At 40.0% G+C, this 20,806-nt stretch overlaps 1 protein-coding gene across 32 annotated transcripts in view; it reads left to right on the forward strand.

The window, feature by feature from the left end:
- Zbtb20 (zinc finger and BTB domain containing 20) overlaps window positions 1-20,806 on the forward strand; it is a 765,654-nt gene that overhangs the window by 621,384 nt on the left and 123,464 nt on the right. For 2 of the 32 annotated variants that reach the window (XM_085832265.1, XM_085832274.1), the window contains one exon: window positions 15,582-15,745. The exons of 27 other annotated variants lie outside the window; for them this stretch is intronic. The gene's annotated coding sequence lies outside the window, so the exon portion shown is untranslated. Of the gene's footprint in view, window positions 1-10,794; window positions 11,138-15,581; window positions 15,746-20,806 lie in introns of those variants that run through there. 3 more of the 32 variants (XM_085832276.1, XM_029470533.2, XM_029470532.2) reach the window with 2 other exon arrangements.

A 20,806-nucleotide genomic window follows, 5' to 3' on the forward strand; every position in this document is an offset into this window, starting at 1 on the left:
GTTGAGTGCCTCATTTATTTCAGCTGTAAACCTATGATACCAATAAGTTATACATTGAAAAGATGCTATGAGATGTAGCCAAATAGATGTAAATTATTGAGAATAATACCTGACACGTTGTAAATGCCAATAACTAACATCTATCATGAAATAGTCATGTGTCACAGTAGAGATAGATAGATAGAGAGAGAGAGAGAGAGAGAGAGAGAGAGAGAGAGAGAGAGATAGTCAGTCCAAATATACCCATAGATATATAGATATACTCATGGAAGATATAGATAGGTAGATAGTCCAAATATACCCATATATAGTAACTGTACATATATTATTAATAGATAATACATACATGTATTTTATATAGTAATTATTTTAATCATTATTCCTTTCATGGCAAGAAACCTGTGAGCAATCCACACAGGGACCCTGTATCTGGTGATACAGGATGGAAATAAGACAGGCCTGGTGTGGAGCACACTTCTGCTGCCGCCTAAGTGTGCAGGTTATAGAGTCTCTGAACTTGTAAGAACCTCTGTGGCTTCCCTGGAAGCAGGGGTCCCCCTGCCTCTCCCGTCTGAGCTGAGGGCTCAGCTGAGGAAGGCTGAGATTGACCTCCTTCTTGCGCTGACTGCTATCTTCTTCCTCAACTTCACATTCATTTTCTTGGCAAATTATATTTCAGATTTTTTTGTTCTGAACAAACTTAGAAGAAATGACTGGCACTATTTCAGAAAAGTGGTGGCAGCACCAGCTACTAATTTCAAATTATTAATAATTTAATATAATAGTGAAAAGTTGAAATATGTACCAAGCCTAATGGAGAACAAATATGCACCAAACTGTAGCTAAATCCTTAATCTAGAACAAACTTACTGTCCGATCAGGATTCATTAGTTTTTTTTTTCTTCTTTTGCAAAATGTCTTTCACCTATGGGAATCATTATACCAATGAAATTTTAACGGTGATAGTTTGTTTACAAAAGGGAAATTAGATTTTTTTTAATTGAAATAAATGATCTTCTGCTTAGTCCTATTTGAAGGAAAGAGTTCAGAAGGAGAAGCAAAAAAATAAAAATAAAAATTAAAAAAATCCAGTTCTGAAAGTATCTACCAACTCCAGGCCATGTGTGTCTGAAAAGAGAAAGCCTTAGCATGTCCCTTCGTGTGTTTAGCCTTGTTCTTGCTGTGCTGTGATGTGGCACCTAATGCTCCAGGGGACCTAAAGCAAGTGTGACAAATGCAACCAAAAGTCTCATGAAAATGAGCCTCTTAACAGCGTCTGAGCTGGTCTGCAATGGCCTCAGGAAATCCCCCCAGCTATTCTCGTCCTTTTATCCACTACATTCTCTGACTCAAAAGGAAACCTCACTTCACCTCCTTGACCAGAATTGAGCAGACATTGATTTGGCTACCTGGTGCTTTATTTATTCATTCATTAGTCTTCACCATTTTTATTCCAGTAGAACAAAGGAATGTATCTTTCTTTGCATTAATTTTAAGGATGTGCAAATGTATGTCTGTCAAGTATGCATATTTATGTTTATGTAATTTTATGAATAGCTTGCTTTAACTTAAAATATTTCCAGTCAAAATTGTAGCACATAGAACCTCTCGGTCAACGTCATTGTGCAGAATGACTGTACTTGACACATTAGTTGAATTCATAAAAATCTTGCACATAAAGTGAGCATTTTAAAGAGAATCATGTTTTCTATTCACTTCTATAATTAGTCAGGTTAAGTGTCACATGGGAAAAATAAGTGGCCCAGTGCATAATTTTTTTAAAAAAAAATTAAGAATTGCAACTCTCACTTCAGTGATAATGATGCATTTATCTATAGACACATTGTGTGCATTAATTGCCCCCAAGAAAAGCCAATAAGAAGTGAATCCAATTAAACAGCAGATAGTTTGGAAGCCAATGCTCTGTATAAACCACTGGTGGAAGCTGAAGGAAGCTCTGAGAGTGTAAGTTAGGACTTGTTCTCCTAGTTAAGAGTGCACAGCAGCAGAAAAGGTAGGACTGAGTACACAGACATTTAAACAACAGCTCATGATATTCACATCTATTCTCTGCAGAACTGCATTAATGATTTATAATAAAATATACCATACTTTCCCTTCTATTTACAGAACTCAGAGTGGGTACCACATTCTCATATAGTTGCCTGTAGGAGATTTTCATTTGGATAAGGAATACAGATTTCTTTAAGCAAATTGACTAGTTAAAACAGTAGCTGTTTGCTTTGGGGTAAAATGCATGTTCCTATTCTTTTAAACAGACTTTTAAAGAATGATTGTTTTTGCTACAAACTTTCCTACCAAAACACTTGTTGAGCTAATGAACATTTCTAAATAGAACGTTGGTATTAAGCAGTGGAGGAATGGCCTCTGTAGATATTTTTAAACCCCCAGTACCAACTTTGGGTGCCATGCTTTCTTCAAGTTTGTAATTCTGAATTTATTTCTACTTAGGGAGTCTTTTCAAGTTGTCCAAAATGTAACCATAATAAATTCTATAGCACTGTCTGTTTAGCATGCAACTAATCATGATCAAGGAGAGGTAACATTGGAGACTTAAAAAAAATACATACATAATTACCATTTTAGTTTTAACCTGACTGATTAGAATTGTTGGGAGGGACCATGGATGAATGAACAACATCATGTGAAAACATATATATAAGCTAGCATTCCCAGTGTGCTATATGTACCTTCACTCTCCTGCTAAAGAGTAAGTAATCAAAATAGCAATACCAACCAGGACCCGTAGTTCCCAAAGCATCCTGGATAGATCATCCATTTTAATTCTTAGAACAACTAGTAAGTTTGCCAAGGCACATGGTATCCGCATGTTGCAAGTAGGAAGTCTGTGAGGTTTAAAAGGACAGATGATGAGCTGGAGGACACAAAGTTCGTAAAGCAGACATCTGCCTCTCCCCACTCACACACTGTGACAGGCTTAGCAGAAACAGGGACCCAGGGTGAACCTTTACCATGCCACAGCCAACCTGCATGGCACAGAAGAACTACCAAAACGTGATGCAGAGGCTTTGCTCTTCAGAGGAAGGAAGCTCCCTCAGGCCACAGGGGCACTTGCTATAGATAGTCCCATGCAAGAAGGGGGGAAAAGATATTTAGCTGCCTTGTATGATGTGTTTTTTCCAGCTTAAAAAGAAACCTTTGTAAATAAGGAGTTTACATTAATCAAATACTGTCAGAATCCTGGTGGTTTCCTGTGAAAAGCACGGTTATATCTAATGGTTGTATTAGTCCTTTCCTATGAAGAATGTAGACTTCTGTATCTAAAACGGATCTCAATCCTAACTTGAACAATCCTTCCCACCTATTAGGATTTATGCCTTTTCCATTAAAAATTAGATGAACATAATCAATCAGCTTGGTTTCCTGGAGCGTATGTTTCAAAATGTTGTCTTGAAGGACTAGTGATAATGGACTGCTTTGTGAAACAGTGTGCACCTGGAAACTGAAGAAAAGTCATGGACTGTGAATGCATAGGCCATGGTCGTTTGTTGTCAATACAGAGTGCAAAGCTGTCACTAAAGCCTGCAGTCCATTGAACAGGGAGAGTTTCAGATCAAAAAAACTTGGCACTTAGTCCTAGAGTCCGGCAATACCAGGGCCTCTTACTTAGATCACATCCTTCAGTTGTGTACAAACATCCAGTCAACTTGAAACTTCCTAAGCCTTTTATCATTACTGCCCCAGAACCTCTGTCAATGTGAAATATCCAGATGTCCTCCGAAGCTTGGTACTAGAACACTTGCAGTCCAAATTGCATTTCTTCCACAATAAATAATTCCAAGCTATCAATTTTTCATATCTTTTCAATTTCTTTTGCATAAATGGAACTTGTTCTCCCCTTATTGGTGATGAGATTAAAATCATGGTCTAAGGCCACGTAGCAAGTTTTGAAGCCACAGTTGAGGCTAGCAGATAACCTCACAATCCAACATGGTTTTTCTTAGCCTTGTTGAACTTCAGTTGACATTGGTTCTCATCTGGACTTTAAAGTCACCTAATAGGCTTACCAAATATAGATACTCTGGCATCTACCAATGAGCATCTAATTGAGCAAGCCTAGAGTAAGGCCCAAGGATTTACACTTCCAGCAGTTTCTAACCAACACTGATGTTACTGTCTAGGGAGCATTCTCATAAGGGTGACCAACAGACTGCATGCAGTAACTGGATGGCAGGGATTCACTAAGGCAAGGGGTTTTCTGAAAGAAGTTAGCTGTAGGTGTGCTGCCTTGAGCTCTTTATTTCTCTGTTTCTAAACTCCATTGGGGAAGAACGGGACAAATATGGAGAGAAGAAGAAAAAAATACTTCATCATTACAAAAGAGTTCAGGAAGCCGGACGTGGTGGCGCACGCCTTTAATCCCAGCACTCAGGAGGCAGAGGCAGGTGAATTTCTGAGTTCGAGGCCAGCCTTGTCTACAAAGTGAGTTCTAGGACAGCCAGGGCTACACAGAGAAACCCTGTCTCGAAAAAACAAAACAAAACAAAACAAAACAAAAAGTTCAGGTCTTCTGGCCCTCAAAAAATTGACACTAAAGTGCTGGAGAGATGGCTCAGAAGTTGCTCTTCTGTAGGACTCAAGTTTGTATCCCAGAGCCAACAAGGCCAGGTCAGAGTGTCCCACCCTCCATGTGGTATGTGATGCCTCCTGTGGCCTCTTGTGAGCACCTGCACAAATATAGCATACACAGAGGCACACACACATACAGAAAAGTAAACAAAAAAGAATCAGACCCAGATCCTTCAGCTTCCTCCTACCTAGAATGACGGCTGGGAATTAACTAGAAATGTGAGTGCTAGCCCTCAGCCAGTGCCTTACTGGGATCTTCAGTACATGTTTTAAGTGTGTGGCTTTATGTGGACCTAGAAAGGAATTCTTACAGTGAAAAGAAAAGGCTCAAAGGCACTTGTAACATAAGCCTCATTTGAACCAACAAAGTAAGATATCTGCCAAAATGAATTAAAACAAAACAAACAAACAAAAAGAGCTAAATTTTTTTCAGTTATATCAAGAGATAACATCCAGACCAAAGTAGCTGATGGTGCCTATATTAATTTCCTGGGCTTTATAAGAAAGTACCACAAGCCTGATACTTTAATGCCATGCATATGCATCTACAGTTCTGAAAGCAAAAGTCTGAATTTGTCTCACTGCACTAAGTCAGGGTCCTCTTGGAGCTCATTCATTTTGGAGATTCTAGAAGACAGTCCACCTTGTTGCCTTTTCTATCTTCTGAATACCTCTGCACTCCTTGGCTTATGACCGCTCTCTTGGATAGCTCCAACCCCAACTCCTTTTGCCAATCAACTGACTGGTCCTCCTACCTCTTTCTTAGGAGAACTTGTGATTGTATTTTTAGCCTACCTAGGAAATCCAAGATAATCTTCCCATCTTTACAGTGTTGGTTTAATCACATCCACAAGACCACGTTGGCTGTATGAAGTAACCTACAAGTTCCGGGTATTGCGGGGCTGTTCATCACTCTGTCTAGCACAGTTCCTTTGCAGTATGTTCATAAGACTAAGTTCAGAGCTAGCTTGCTCTCTCTCTCTCTCTCTCTCTCTCTCTCTCTCTCTCAGCACAGAATTTAAGAATTTCTCCAAAAGGACAGAGAACAGGACTATGCAAGTGAAGACAATGAAAGTATGAACAGAGCAAACATGGAGAGGGCCAGGGAGTGATTCCCAGAATGGGTGCTTGTCATCAGTTGTTTGACTGTAAGCTTATCAGAAAAGTCACCTCTACAACTTAGCTTTCCTCTGCTACAGAAAAAGCTTCTCCTGAAAACCTTGTTCTTACCACTCAAATGCATTTTAAAACCAAAGACTTGCTTACCATCTATAATATTCTGGATGAATGTTGTCCACTTTCTCTTCTAATTCAAGATTAACTTAAGTTTTGAATTTGGAATATGTTCTCTAAGGACTTCTGTAAAAAATACTGGTGAGGCTATAAAATAAATAAACAATATGAGTACTTTCACTTGGCTAATTCTTAAATATCCTACTGAATAATATTATTTACAGCATCAAATTACTGGTGTTAGGGTAATATGTGTACTCATTTTATATACTGACAACAAAAGGCCAAGATGAAAACATTGTACTAAGAACTGTGGAAATAGTTGGTACTTACAGCTTGGATATTGTCTACCAGTGTGAGTGGTAGTCATGTGTGGCAATATATTAAATATGCCAAACAAAATGGTAAGACTTGTACCCAGAGAGGTCAGTCTCAAAGCATGAGTAAGTAATAAGAAGGTGTCACTGATAGATGACCAGTGCCAAAGACAGGAGGACAGGCTGTTTGTTTGTTTACAGTATTTAGGCCTGGCTTCAGATGACATCATGGAATTAACCTTTGGTTCTCAAAAGGAAGTAGGACTTGTTTGCAACCAGTCTTCCTATAGCGTTAGAGTCACCCCATAAGCACTGACTTTCAAGTGGTGATGCAGAGAGGGCCACAAAGAATTATTTAAAGGATATTTATGAGAAGGAAGACTAAGAGCTGAACTAGAAAAGGTGCTGAAAGTAAGTCAGACTCCGGCACAGGCTGAGTTATGGCAGTTATTATTATGTGCAGAGTATGCATGGAATTTTGAACTAAAAGCTGGAGAAGCAAAGGTCTAGAAACTCTCATGCATCGTAAATAAATTAGCCCCTGTGTTGTTTTCCATACGTATGCCTTACACTGGTGAGTTATTCATGTAGGTACACACCAATGAAGTGTGATGTGCCATGTGTGAAGCTACTTGCTTATGCACGTGACTAACACACAGTCCTCTGGGAGATTCTTACGGTGTCCTGTGGACATGTCCACTCTTTCATAAACCAAAAGTTCTTTGGTACAAGGAGAGGGGTATGTCTACTTTTGATTGTCAAGCTTCTGCACTTATTAAACTAGGTTTCTCCTGTAATGTTTGGAGATTTTATAAAGCAACTGCCAAATAAGTCAGGATCAAATGACTGGATTACTAACTATTCTAAATGAGAACTATATTAGCATACTATATGTTCAGTACTTGCTCCTTTTATCTACTCTGAAAATATCAGAAATTTCACTGACATATTTATGCTTAAAATATGACTGATAAGGAAATTATTTTATCATAAGCAGGTCATCAACTCTTCAAATATATTTTTAATATTCATATATATGAACATATGTATTCATATAAATATACATACACACACACACACACACACACACACACACACATGAATCCTGTCGCCAAGGAAATGGTTTAATAATCTGTTTATTTGATTGCCAAATAAAAAATTCTGGCTTTAACTAGTTATCTTTGTTTCATAATGACTTTCATTTTTTCCTTGTTCATTTATTTATTACATGTCTACTATACACTGCACATTTAGTGTGGAAGGGGAAGCAACAGCCTAAGTGATTATGCAAACCTTAAATATAACTACATGTTTGTGTGTGTTCATATGCTTTTTAAAAGAGCACGTCTGTGACAGGGAGTGACGGATAGCATTGTCAGGGGAAAAATTAAAGAGACACGATGTAATTATCCAAGCTGGAATTAAGCCAATTAATAACCTGTGTGCTAACACTACCCTCAAAGTGCTAAAAATACCATCAGTTGCTTAAATGCCCTGGGTAGCCGTAGTCAGCAGTCTTCACCCCATCCAGTCTCAGTGCTGTGCCAGGGCATGTGCCCCTGGCTTCTAGTCAAGGGCTGCGCCTGAGAGGCACCAACATAGTCCAAGCTCCAGGTCCTCTACAGTGATGGTGATGAGACTTACATTACTCCTAATGACATTTTTAGATACATTTGAGTCACTGCTGTTCATTTAACCGACTAGTTCGGGGGACCTACTGGGTGCCAGGCTAGCACTGTTGCTGAGAACACAGGCTTAGGATCATATTGCCTGTGTTTAATCCCAGCCCTGTTTACTGCTCTGTAACTTAGCAAATTCCATGGCCTCACTGTACTTGAGTCACCTCTGCTAAAAAGTGGAGGCACTGGAGTACCTGACTCATAGCATTGCTGTGCAGTAATTCATAATAGAGTGCTGGATCCAAAGCAACTGTACTAGAATATACCAGCTATCGGCTTTGTTGTGAGCCAGGAGATAGTTCTTGAATTGGGAATACTGAGATTTCCTGGCCTTCAGATGACCTAACATTTTGCAAGTTGAGATTTTAGAAATGTGGGGTTCTAAACTTCATTGATCTCTATTGCCAGCCCCTTCTAATAAAAGCCTCCATCTTTGAACTTAGTTTTCTTGTCTGGTCTTATGTCCTGAACTGTCAGCCTTTGAATAGAAAACACCCAGCACACCCACAGTTCCTAATATTGCTTATTGAGCTTTTCTCAATAACTGCCAGGTAGTTACAGATCTGTGTTCATTGCTTCTATTAATCTCTGCCAAATAGAACTGGTCCAGGAACATCACATTTTACAGATGGGAAAACTGAGGATCAGAGGAAAGCCTCAGTTTATAACATAACATTTCTCGTGAAATGTTATAATGCTGTGTTGCTGTGCAGTTTGTGGCCCTCATAAGCGTTTTGCTGGCAATCATTTGTAAACACCTCCCTTCCCTGCTTTGGGCTTTTCCTGACATATACTTTGAGATCTGCCAGAGGATCAGCCAATGTCAAAATCAGTTCTTTCTATCCATCACCCATAAACTGGCTATGGACCTTGTATTTCTGACTGGTCACAGCAGCTATTAGTAGAGAGGCCAGTGGGCAAATGAACTAAGTCACTTTGGCTAGGACATCTTTCGAATGCCTTGCTCTTGAGTGAGTTCCAGGTGCCTGACATTTCTTTCGGTTTTCTTCTCTCACCCTAAGTAGAGCCGTCGTTACTGAAGCATGACTGACAGTTTTGCTTTTATACACATCATGATTCTTGTTTTAGGACAAGAGGCTTAATCTCTCCAGTAACATCTGATGGCACTGTTCTTTTTATAAGCACCACCTCCTTTGAAAACATGCACCCTCAATTTTCTGTTGTCAAGAAAGAGCTCTCTGCAGAGTGTGATCCTGTGTCCCCAAAAGATAGAATCACATTCATGAGCAAATAATACAATTGCCCCTTTTACTTTGGGTGGCTTGTTTTCTTTTGAAATATATCAGAAAAGTTGCCCATAGCTAATCTTCCAGGTAGAAAATCTCATTAGTAATTTAAAACTATAATAAACTGAAAGACTCAACCTCTTTCACCCACACTGTGCCCATATTTTAGAAATGTGTTGTATGAAAAAGCCACATCTTTTTACCTGGTGGCACACAGCAGATGATTTTCACCAAGGAGGTTGTAAACTCTGGGTGAGGTCTTTGCAGATCAATCCACTGATGGTGTTAGCTTGAAAATGGAGCACAAACTATACCTTGCTCAGACGGGATCCCCATAATGTAACGTTTCTCTGCTCTACTCTGAAAATGAACGGAGAACTTCAATCCCTTATGCTTATCATTCAAACTGAACCAAAGGATTATCTCCTCCTGGATAGAGATGCTTGGAGGAGGGAGATTTTGCACTAATTCTTTATATGGAGGAATCTTACTACTTTGGAGGCAAGAGTGATTTTCGTATTTGTTGGGCCAGAATATTTAAGGAATCCTAGCACTCGGTGATATGCAAAACGGCTTTCCAGGCTTCTAGAGCTCTGGGTTCTAGTGTTAGCACAGTCATTGCCTTTTTGTGATTTATCGCTCCGAGTTCCTGGGCCTCGGTTTCCTCCCTAGCTGAATTAGGGGTGGGAGAGGCTCATCTCTAGGTCTTTTCCAGCTTTGTATTCTCTGGGTCTGCAAATCGCCTTCAGTGTCTGCCGTAGTCTGCCTTGCCAGCTCTGTTTGTCACAAAGATTAATCCATTTTAACTGTACCTTGGAGTGCACCCGAGAGAGGAGGATGGATGGATTGTTTTGCACCTATTATTGCATCAGAACTTTTGCCTTTTTAGACAAGATTGTGCCATGCCTAAAATCTGTCTGCCTGTCTGCCCACTGACTTTGTCTGTGCTGATCTCTTGCCATGGTGCCTCTTTTTTGCCAGCATCCATCTCCCTTCAAGATCTAGATTCGGCATCTGACTGTACCTGTCTTGTTCTCTGCAGCATCTGTCTGCTACACTCCTAGACCATCGTTAATAAACTTTCACACATGACACACAAACCCCCAACATGCCGGCACCTGCTTACAAATATCTACATTTTCTAAAACTAGGGGAGAAAACTGCATTTTTTTAAAAAAGACCCCTATCTAGTGCCATTTGTATCTGCACTTTTTGTTTAGTTGTAAGTTTTAATAGTTCCCCTTTGAGGGTTTGTCAGTACGAGCAGTATTGCTTATCAGAACACACCAACAGTCTTTTTGTAATATTCGCTTTCCCCTCTGGTTCAGCCGAGCCTGCTGACAGATCATTCAAATTCAATTGTTTTATGTCTAAGCCGAACAGCTAATTAAAGTAGGGATGATTAACCTGACTGGCAGTGTCGCTCTCCCTCTTGCGCTCTCTCTCCCTCTCCCTTTCTCTCTCTCCCTCCCTCCTGTTCCAATCAGTCTTTTTCTCACACACTCTCTCTCCTCTCGGTGTGTCTCTGTCTCTCCCCCCCCCCTCTCCTCCCTCTCTCTTCCTCTCTCTCTCAGTCTCTCTCTCCCTCCCTCGTTTGCGCTCTCTCTCTCTCTCTCTCTCTCTCTCTCTCTCTCTCTCTCTCTCTCTCTCTCTCTCTCTCTGTCTCTTGCTCTACTGTTTTTTTTCCCTCTCTCTCTCTCCTAAACGTGGTCTGCTTGCTGATGGCAGAATGGCACTCGGAGATTTGTGCATTGTGTCTGGTTTCCTACGGGCAGGCTGACCCAGTGCCTCCAGGGACTTATCAATAGACCACTCAGAAGAGACACAGACAGGAGAGAGGAGGAGGGGTGGGGGGAGAGAGAGAGAATCAATATCAAGAATAGAAGGAGCTCCGAAGCCATTTTTTTTTTAAAGAAGTATCGGGACTTGGGAGAGGGTGACAAAGAAGGTTTTTCAAAGAGGCAGTGGAGGAGGTTCTAATAAATTTGGAAGGAAACAGTTCCCTGTCTTGGGAAAAGGAGAACTCCTGACTGATTAGCATTCACACCAGGTATGAGATGTTCTACCCCTTATCACTGTGTCGCAACCGAGGTGGAAAGGCTTTTTTTTTTTTTAAGGAGACTGAGGGAGCATGTATTTTGCTGTGTTTGTTGTTGGGGGGTAAGAGGGGCGGCGTGAGAAGCTGTGGGCATTTGTGTATGGGAGCAGGGAGAATGGAAGCAGTACACGGGGGGTGGGAGAGAGTGTGGAGTGTGTTACTGTCTTCCCTGTCTTTGTACACCCCTGGGGGGTACCCAAGTTCATTTCTAGCAGGTGGATTTAGACGGGAGTTACTTAACGCTTGACCGACAGTTTTGAAAAAAAAAAAAAAGAAAAAGAAAAGAAAGAAAGAAAAAGAAAAAACGCTGCTTCCTATGTCTGCTAAAAGGAAGCTCCAATTTCTCCTCTCTCTCTCTCTCTCTCTCTCTCTCTCTCTCTCTCTCTCTCTCTCTCTCTCTCTCTCTCTCTCTCTCTCTCTCTCCCTCTCCCCCTCTCCCTCTCTGTCTCTCCCTCTCCCCCATCCGTCTTCCCCTCTCTCTTCTTTTTTTCCTCTTCTAACCAGACAGCGGGAGGGTTCCTGGCTCCCAGCCAGCCCAAAAGCCTCTAAGTGTTTTGCACTTGTTTCAGGGAGTAGCTGCCCGGGGATTTTTCAGCATTTTCACTGGAGAACAAAGAGTTCTTTACAAAGGGAAGGGGGGGCTTAATGTCTGATATATGTTTTTCTATTTTTATTAGTTTTTTTGCCTAAAAAGAAAGAGTCAGGAACAGAACATTACTCTATAAAAACACAAAGACATTCAAAAGAAACCTAGTTATCTTTTCTCTCCATCACCCCTACATATATACATGAAAAATTAAAAGGAATGACTAATTAAGTTGGCTGTGTTGCTCTTTTCTCCTCCTCTAGTCTTTCTAAATTCAACTGCTCCTCTGCCCGCTTTGCTGTTCTTTCCCTACTCACTGCAAAAGTTGCTCAGGGTGCATCTTCTCTTAGCATGTCTGTTCCATTTTTGTGTCCCTGAAATCTTGTGGAAGAAAGAATGAGAGTCCATCAAATAATTGATTTAGGGGCAAGAACATCCTCTACTTTTGCCACTTTTTTGGGTTAAAAAGTTAATTATGGAATTGGAGCTCCCAAAATACCAGTGGGGTACATCAGCTCATTTGATCTCCCAAGTTTTTGCATCCATCTGTGTAAAGGGCATCTCTGTGTCACTTGTCAGTTATAAAGGAGAGGTAGTAAGGGAGTAGGTGTTTATATTTTGTTTCTATGATATAAATTACCAAATCCCCCAGAGACATTACTTGTCCCATCTATGATATATTAGTTCAAGCAAAATGAAATCTAGACGGAGGTTTTCTCAACAATTCTGATTGCCACGTAGCTTTGTATTCTGTTTGATGTTTTGCCTATGCGTATGTATTTCCACTATGAATTTGTGTTTATAGCAAACATTCCAGAATGCTTATCACTTTCAAATTAATCCTCTAACAAAAGAAAAGAGAAATCAGGATGGGAACTGTATGTGCAAAGTATAGTAAACAGTTTATCTTTTAATACATGCTGTACATTTTATATTTTTATACTAATATCCTTAACTTATAATCCCAGGGAAATGCTTTCTTTCCGAAAGTTCTGCTCTTAATGTGTTTATATTTTGAGTGTCGTTTGGTAATCATTTGAGGTACATAATGGACACTAAACTGAGCAGAGGGGAAATAGCTACAAGCGCCACCACAAAACCCTGAAAATGCAGACTAGGCTGAGCACCTAAGTGTGGCTCAGAGGGAAACAACTACAACAGTTGTTCACGAGTCAGAAACTCTCTCCTTCTCCTCTTCTTCCCATTTATGGAAAAATAAAACTCATTCATTATCCCTGGGGCCAGACACTATAAGAAAAACTAGAGGTACATATATTTTCCCGTGTGTATGAACTGTACGTCTATCTGTGTTTCTAAAGGGCACAGTGCTTATGGGGCAGAGGGCAACGCCTCACTAGTCAGCCCTCCTGGCTGGGAGGGCTGAATGCCTTGTGTTTGAAGTAACTTGATAACAAGGGGTCTTTTCGGGAACCGTCTATGTGTGTGCTCCTTCAGTAATGACCCTCAAATTAAGCCTGGCACTGGGTGGCCGAGCTAGTACTTGACCTCATGGGAAGATACTAGAAGTAAGGGAAGTCTGGGCAAATCCAAAATTTCTAGGGCCGGTCACTTGTCACAGTTGCATGTTTTCTTGAGGGAAATTCTTGAATTCCACTCAAATGTCTATATTTTTGTAGAATTTGTAAACGATCCTAAAATGAAAGTCACTCACTAAAAATAAAAGAAACTAAGTCTTTAAAAAGTTTTAGCTTAAAGGCAAGAGGCTTGGGGATTTTTTTTCTGCCCTTGCTCCCCACCCCAGCCCCCACACACACTTTGCTTGGTTTCTTTTTCTTTTCTTCTCTTTTTTCCCCTCTCCTGAATCCTTTTGTTACTGCAGCTGTTGTACCTGCATATTTGGGTGTGGGTTGTGAGTGTCCTCTCCTCACCCTTCATCTCTCTCCCTGTCTGCTGTTTGGGGTGGCCAGAGGATTTTCTGAGAGGGACAGGGGGAGGACTGGGAAGAGGAAGAGGCTGTTGCTGAACGCAGCAGTAGCCCCCCCCCCTTTCCAAGTCAGGCAGCCCCGTCAGCTAGCTGTGAGGGGAGAGAACAGTGAGAGGTGATAGCTGTCATTCTGGGATTCTTCGTAGGTCTGACCTGAGAGTAACACACTCAACAGTCGAGGAGAAAGGGGAACATAGAGGAGGAAGAAAGAAACGCTCTTTGAGCTGGAATACACTGGCCCTTTCTTCCTGGAGGCAATCCGCTCTGGTTCTTGGCGACGTGTCCTGCACTATCAGATATCATATGACTTTTTATTTAGATTTCTTTTTGGAGAATGGCCTGTTAGGATCTGTTTGTTTTCTTTTATTTAATTTCCTTCTCCCTTCACCCGCTAGTTTTGTGTATTTGTGTGTCAGAGTGTGTGCACGCATGCATATGTGTGTGCAGTTTTTATCTTTGTTTTTGTTCTGTTGATCGGATGCTTTATTTAAGGACAAAGCTTTAATTATTTCAGTATAGTGGTTTAATCATTTGCCAAAAAGAAACCTCATTCCAGGCTTTTGGGGGGTTGGGGTCCATTTTTAAACACATCCATTAACACAGGAGGCTGCAGCTCCTGTGCCTGCTGGTCAGACCTTGGCCCACTCCCCCACCCTCACTTACCCCTCCTCCTCAGCAGCGTGCACAGCAGCGTGAGGTAGGAAACACCTGTGCGGAGTTGTGAGGGAAATAAAAGTAGAGGCAACTTCTCCAAATCTGGGCTCTGCTTTCACTTTAATAAACTTTTTTTCCGATCTTTGATTTTTTTTTTCTTTTCTTTTTGGCACCCTCTGTTGAGCTTGAAAACATCCGAGATAGTTAAGGATATGTCTGTGGCGCTTTTGTGAGGCCAGCTGAGCACCACTGGAAAGTGGAGCAGGAGTTGCAATCTATTCAGAGACTTAAGATTAAGTAAGAGATTTAAATAAGGCCTTTGAGATGTGTGCGCTGGCTGCTCGGTCAGGGTTTGGTGATAGGTGGTAGATGGGGTACTTAGGGTATTCAAGGCAGGGAGAGAGAAACTCCCAAACTGCAGAAAGACGGGCAGTTTTGCTGCAATTAGTACTTTTAAAACCTTAACTCAATCGAATTTTTATTTTATGTATCTCAAAATTTAGCTGACCAATGTGTGATCAGCTATCTTTCTATGCTCGCTGTGCAATTATACTGACAATTCTTGCTGAATTTACCCTATAATTTGATGTATTTTTTTAGTTTTGGAGAGTTCAGATTTTAGTTAGAAAAAAAAGCATAACTTCTCTCGGTATGCCTAAGGTGGTCTATACATTATTCTTGCCATACTGAACATATTAGATTCTGATTGTATGTGTATGTTTTTGTGTTACAACACACAAGACTGCTTTGAAGACTCAGGTGACTGCTACATCCTTCAGACCTGTAGATTTTAGCTTCTTGTTATTTGTTCTGAAATTATTTCTCATGGACCTTTAATGTGCAATGTCTTTATATATATATATATATATATATATATATATAACCAATTGTGAGTTTTGTTGAAACTTGAAGAGAAATTTATTCCACCCCTTTAAGAGTACCCAAAAGGGAAGGGAGAACTATTCTCTTTCAGCTCAAAAAAAAATTTTTTTAGAAACCTTTTTCCCCCAACGGAAAACTCCAAAACAGCTCTGTCTCAGAACGTTAAACTTGGCATGGGTAAGAAATGTGAGTTTTGCTTTGTTTGAGGAAATTTGTTTTCGAGACAACAATGTTATAAATATTTTTAAATTGCCTGCTGAGCATGCGCTGTCTCTGACTTTATTCATAGTTTTAAATACACACCAATGCAATCTTCTGAATGGCCACAGGTAAGGCTGTCGGTTTGTGGGATTCTTCTCTGAGGCACCTTCAGTGAGTCTCCTCAGTTTTCCAGAAGGGAAAGGGGCAGGAGCTGAGCTCAGACCTGGATACCCTTCTAACTATCCTAGAGAAAAAGTGAATTGCCCTCTAAGGCTCGCACACTGTACTTAGGGTAAGTACTATTCAACTTTTCTTTCCTGTATGAGTTGCCTGCCTTAACTTTCTGGCTTATTACTAGCAGAGTAAATGGGGAAACATTTTTAACTCAAGGAAGAATTTGCCTGAAACAGAAGATTTGCAGATTTAAGGGCATCTATTGTGCATAAATTTAGGGATCCGCGAATTTGCCAGCAAAATGCTAGCAGCTCAGTGCTTCCAGAGCAAAGATGTGCTAGTCTGAACATGTCTGAGCTCATCTGGAATCGAAAGCTAAATCTAGGTGGGCCTGTTATAATACCCGAAAAGGAACACATGTGTCTTTTGTACAGGCTTTTTTTTTTTAAGCCAGCCTTCCAAAGGCAAGTGACAAAAGAATTGGACTGGCCTCTTGCTCAGTTGGTCCTGAACTTTCCTCCTGCAGATACACACCCAGGTGCTCTTGCTGGTTCAGTGTGTTGTCATAGCTGCTGAGGAACAGTCTCTCTAGTCAGTAGTGGAAACACTTCCCACTTCCAGAAAGCTTTATCTCCACTCTCGGTGTGCTGTTGTCTCATGTAGGCATCTTCTGAGGTCTGCACTGTTGTTCGTAAGCTTCATAGTTCCCATTGCTCCTGCTCGAGTGTAGTTTGTCATTAGCTCTCTGTTATAGTCATGGTGGAGATTTGGTTTTCATTTTGGGAGGCCTTTTTAACTATTCAAACAAGTTACCCTCGAGGATAAAATTTCTCATACTTGTGACTGGGAAGTGAACTTGTCTTGAAAAGATTTGTAAAACAAATCTAATTAGCTGTTTGGATTTTGTTGTTGTTGTTGTTGTTGTTGTTTTGTTTTGTTTTTGTATTTTTAGTTCATGAATTTTAAACATTATAATAAATGTGACTGATCAGATTTTAACAGAATATATTTTGCTATGCAGTGATTTTCTAATTCCGTCTTCTTTGTGTGCTTTAAGATCAAATTTGAAAATTCAGCGTGTTAAAAAAGAAATATTAAGAAGCCAATAGGTAGCCTATTGATATTTTCAAACCCACTTCGAAGTAATTCAGAGTTTTAACTTTCTTTCAACCTACTACCTTTCATTGCCAATCGCTATAACTTTATGCAGGTGTGTGTGTGTGTGTGTCTGTGTATAGTTATATATAAACATATTAATGCATACTTACATGTACAATAAAAGATACACAAAGACACTTGATATTTATGTTAATTCTATTTTATATAAAAGAAAAAGAACCCGTGAACTTTTATCATTTTTCTATAATTTTAAAATCCTATAAACTGTTAGTTCTATCTGATTATTATATGTTTATAAACGTGTATTTATATCCTTCTAAGTTACCTTAATTTATATTTCATAGGTTTTACACTCCTCCATTTTATGCAGATATATTAATGCTGAAGTTTATTCAGATACCACTTGCTGTGTTCCGTATCTGTTAGTGTGTTAACAAGTGGTTTGGTTTTTTTCTTTAATTTTGATTTATTCTTCTCTAAGCTAGACAGAGTATATGTTTCTATATGTCACTAATATTCTGAAAAAGAAACTTGTAAAACTGTGGTCTCCTAGAAAGCTTTCAAGTGAGCAGGACATATCTACACTCTTTAGCTTGCTTCTCCTGGATCCATTTGTCCATTCTGTGCCATCAGCAACCCTGAGAAAAACGGCGCTAGTAAGGATGGCACAATGAGTTTTCTGATCATAGACCTAGGAAGGACCAAAGAAAATTGTGGCATATGGAGGAACATGCCAAGACCTTCTCCAATAAAATCGGCTGCTTTATGCTGGTGGGTTGGATTTTTTGTTGTTGTTGGTTTTGGGGTTTTTGGGTTTTTTTTTTTTTGGTGTTTTTTTATTTCCTTTGAATTTTTGTTTGTGACTTTTTGGGCTTGCTGGAGCATTTCCCTATAATCTTAGGAAGCCACAGCAAATTTTCAATGCCACAGCAACACTGTGCAGCCAAGGAGGGGCCCAGAGAGCTGATCCTAGGGGCTGGAGCCTTTCAGCAATCATACAAGGTAGGGGGTAAGGAGGCTATCCTTTTCTCTGAATTTTCCTGGTTTATTCAGTCTGCCGGGGACAGGGATTTTCTTCGTGTATCTTTCCTTCACTTACTTGAGGCTCTCCCTTCAATGCCAATGGCTTTCTATTGCTTCTGAGAGATGGTTCACATGGCAGAGCACCCGCTTCTGTTCTATATTGAAACATGGAAAGCTTTGAAAACTGGGAAGGACAAAGGAAAGGGGTCTTAGGGCATCTGGGAAATATCAAAAAGAGCATTAGGCTCACAGCTAGTTTTTTTGCCGGTCATGTCTGTAACTTCTCTGTTCTCTCCAGGGCTTCTCAGTGTTAGAGTACTGAAGGGGATAACTCTAGGGTGCCAGCGAGGAGCTAACTGATTCAGTAGATGGAGCTCTTCGCCCTAAGTCTGGATTTAAATTAGCGTCCCACTGCAGTTGCTGGGACTCTGTGTTAAGGTGTGTCATGATACATACATAAAACCAAAGCTTGTGTAGCTGCAGGAAGAGATTTCCTGGCACTTTTTAAAGGCATGAAGCATGTGTTCTGAAACACAAAACTGCAGGGGAGCAGTAAAGATAGAGAGGGTGGGAAGTGAAGTTTACCTATCTAAACTTCTCCTTGTGGGTTTGAATACTCCTAAGTGTGAAGTGAAACCCAAACAGTTTCCATACAAGGGACTGGTACTTTATAGACTGGTACTCCAAACCTAGAAAAACAGATAATGTGTACAGGTTTGGCTGTGTTTGTGACAAGCCTTTCAAGCTGTTTGAACTGTACGGCTCTCCTTTTATTTGACTCCGAAAAGGAATCTTAATGCTGAAATGCAGTTGTTTCATCTAGTTAGTCTAGAGAATCTGACGAAAATGTCACAATTCTGAATTGTGACAGTACTGTGGACGGCGCAGCAGATTTGTAAGGTGCCTTTATAGGAGCAGAAATACCCAACAGTGACTGAAAATGGATCTCTAGTGTCTGCTCTAATATAGAAAAAAACCCACTTATTTATCAATTTTTAAATTAATCAAAATGAGTAATTGCCATAGCATTCTTGTCACTTTGTATTATCTTCAGTACCAATACTAAGTTTGATCATTGTCCCTCCTTGGTGCCAGGAAGGAAGGTAGATGTATGCAAGATGGGATAAATTATCTTCCTTGATCTAATGTCTTCTCACAGATTAGAGGTGTTATTGAGAATCTCTTGTTAAATCTTGATAAGATCATTTGGCCAAAATAGAACTGGCAATGGCCTTACTACCAAAATAAATAGCATTTTTAAAGGCCTTGGGTTTCCTTTGCACACCACGTGTCTGAGTTTGATACAGTCCAGGAAAATAGAGAGGATGAGAGAAAATTATTCCTAAGCAGCCGCCGTAGGCCAAACACTGAAACAGTGCCAGCCCAGACCAATCAGGCGGACTTCTTAGGAGATGTGTGCTTTGCTGAGCACTTCTGTGAAGAGAAGCGGGAGGAAGCCCTTGAAACTGCATTAGGATGAATGAGTCTTCACTAATTTCAGCAAAGTCCATGGCAGTGAATCTGATAACTTCTTGCTTCTGTAGACATCTGAGGTTCCCAGCTGAGACTCCCTTGTCATCGCACTGACACATCTTTTGAACAAAAGTATCTTTCTGAGTTTAAACAAGTGAAAAACTTCTCATAGAGAGCAAAGAGTAAAATTAATGGAAACTCAAAATCAATTCCAACCCCATTTCTGGCATGATGAGAGTAACATTTGTGCTGTGTTTAAAGCAGTTTAACACAAGAAAATGATAAAGTGATCAATATACTTAAAGCCAAAATTAACCAGGAGAGAACAATCTGCAATCCATTCCCAGTCCCGAAACTCTGCACTTTAGATTAAACATGAAATAAATGAATATATCTTTTATAGGGTGATACTATAAGCCTTATAACATAAACAGCAACGCTGAGATGCCAGCTAGCCAGTGTATTATTTAAGCTATGTTTTCAGAGCTTGGGATAAACATTTCTGGAGCTAAAGTATTGTGCATTTATTTATACACATGCACATACTATGAACATAAAAAGAACAAAAGTTAAAAGGTGTGTGCATTGTCAGTAGAGTACATTGCCACTCTACAGCCTTCATACTATAAAAGAAAACAACAACAACAACAACCAGGCTCTAAGGAAAGCAAAAGAGTGTTTTAGGCTACGTCAGAAAGTCAATGAATGGTCAGTGTGGATCAGAGTTAATATTTTTTTAAAAAAATACTTAAATGCTTTTTAATTCATTAAAGTCAAGAAATATATAGATGCATATTGTACATATTTTATATCTATTGTTTTAATAGATTACTCTGAAGGACTAAGTTAACATTAATAAATTCTGAACCTGTGGATCTTCAAGATCTTCAGATTTTGTTCCCAATTAGCAATCTTTTATTACTATATCAGAGTCATTTGGCTGACAGGTTATTTATTGATCATGTAAAATGACACATGTAGTTGAAACTTAGCTGACGAAATAAAGACAACTATGTGCAAACACATTTACTATGTTGACTAAGGTGCAGTAGGAATGATGATAATTCTAACAAGCACCATGACGAATGGAACTACAGTGAAGCATGGGTGATTACATCCATCAGCCTGAACTCCATGAGCAAGGTCAACAGAGAGGCACGGGAGCTGGGACGGGTGGGGACTGATCATTACTTATTGGAGGCGTCTGAAGCTTGCGGCCGGGTACAGAATTAATAGATATGGAAAAGAAGAGTCGGTCCATTCCAAAGGTGGAGTCAATTCATTCCAAAGAGGCAGCATTTTTCCTATAGGGTGTAATCAACGACAGAATTCAGCTCTTCCAGGGAATTACAATAACATCATAAGCATTGGTTGACCAGTGTGATAATGGTTGTAAAGAGCTGTTGTACACATCTGCTTAAACAGTGCAGCTGCTAGAACAGGTTGTTGTGCTTTAAATATCCACAGAGCAAATGTCAGCATCATAGACTCAGAATCATTGTATCTCAAAGAATGGAGAGACCTAAGGTATCTCAGTGAAAGAATGGTGGAAAGATGTAAGACC

This window comes from Mus caroli, unplaced genomic scaffold (genome assembly GCF_978045245.1).
Source record: "Mus caroli unplaced genomic scaffold, Mus_caroli_1 scaffold_17, whole genome shotgun sequence".
In the NCBI taxonomy this organism is placed as follows: Eukaryota; Metazoa; Chordata; class Mammalia; order Rodentia; family Muridae; genus Mus; species Mus caroli.